This window comes from Athene cunicularia, assembly GCF_003259725.1.
Source record: "Athene cunicularia isolate RWA chromosome Z unlocalized genomic scaffold, athCun1 chrZ_part1, whole genome shotgun sequence".
Taxonomy (NCBI): Eukaryota; Metazoa; Chordata; class Aves; order Strigiformes; family Strigidae; genus Athene; species Athene cunicularia.
In genome coordinates, this window is record NW_020799142.1 from 5,856,647 (window position 1) to 5,858,323 (window position 1,677).

The window sequence follows — 1,677 nt, forward strand, 5'->3', positions numbered from 1 at the left end:
CCCCCCCAATAGAGGCCTAAAAACAGAGGACCTGTTGATTTAAAAATAAGTCCCTTGCTGTGCTTAACCTGCATTACCACAAAATAAATAATTTTATGTGGCTATACCACCTATTTTGTTACAGTGTGGTTAACACAGTACACAGTAATATGAAATCATTAATCGTGACATAACATGAAAGAAAATCATTTACTGGTCATGTTTTTGAGGCTTTAACTTTTGTCTTTTCCTGCATATCCCAGTTATATTGATTGTCAAAACTGTTTTTTAAAGTTTTACCATTTTTTTGGTTTTGTGTTTGTTTTTTTTTCACAGGGTGAATTACTACAAGTTAAAGCTTGTTTTTGACGTCAGTTCCATTTCTTCTACCTTGTGAATACTTAATACAGAAGGATTAATTAAAGATTCCCAACAGACAAGCACACTTGGACATTTTATATTACTATGATGAATCTGCCATTAATATTGCTATAATTGTTTTATTTTTATAGGCATAAAATCAGTTCCCTTAGTGACTAGTTATAAGGTTTATTGATTTTAACTACATGTCATTCATCTGTGGCTTACTCTTATTGTCTTGTTCTGAACACATTCAGAAGTCTCACAGTGGTGACATACTACAAATTAGCCTCATAAAAAATGGGAAGGAAGGGGTGTTTTCTTTTGAAAGGGGATATTGTGAATGCAGGGCTCTTGAAATAATAAATGCCTTATTACTTCTATAGTAAAGGCTCAGATGGTTTTTGTATTGAAATGTCCTATTGATTTTTTTTCAGCCTAGACTGTTAATACTTCTGCAGCAAAACAGATCTTATAAATTCACACTGTTGGTGATTTGATTTAGTGTGCTTTAAGACTGAACATCATAAGTTAACTGGAATTAATTACTCTGATTGATACAGGGTAAACTGTTAAATTATAACTAATGTTACAGCTTTCATATATCCTTGAAGTCTGTAAGAGGGACTAACATCTATCTCTATTTATTGTCTTCCTACTCTTAAGATTATTGTCTTCCCTCTATAGCTTTCCTTTTGGTTTAACACTTGCCATGCTCACCTCCTTAAAGGTTTGAGCAACAGTGAGCATGACTCTCTGGTTCAGCATTCCCCAAAGCCAGAAGGTATCCACTCATGTGTCTAAGTATTGACATGCAGCTGCTATGGTCATTTCACCACTGTGTGAGCATCCAAAAGATGAGTAAACTGAACCAGTAATACAAGGAAGACAATTTACAAACCTTGGAACTAAGAGCTGCAGAGGCTGGTCACGGGAAAAGGGCAGCTGAACCAGTATGATACAGATATATTTGCATTTGTACTTTTTGTTACCTCCAGCTGACACGTCTACCACTCTGCTCTTCTAGCAGCAGCAATTGGTGACCCTGCTCCTGTCTTTCATCCAGATGTTGCTGGATGTCAGAGCTTACGCACTGCACTTTTTTCTTTGTGTTTCTGGCCTGTCCATGGAATGCAACTAAAGAAATGAAAAGTCTGTCAGTGGTAACCTATCACACAAACCCAAAAAACCCATCGAGTGAGCTACTGCTTGGGGTGCTTGCACTGGGAAAAAAAATGGATGTGAACAGAGAAGGGGTTGGGTTTTTTTGAGCAATCATAGAATCACAGAATCATTTAGGTTGGAAAGGACCTTGAAGATCATCCAGTCCAACCATTA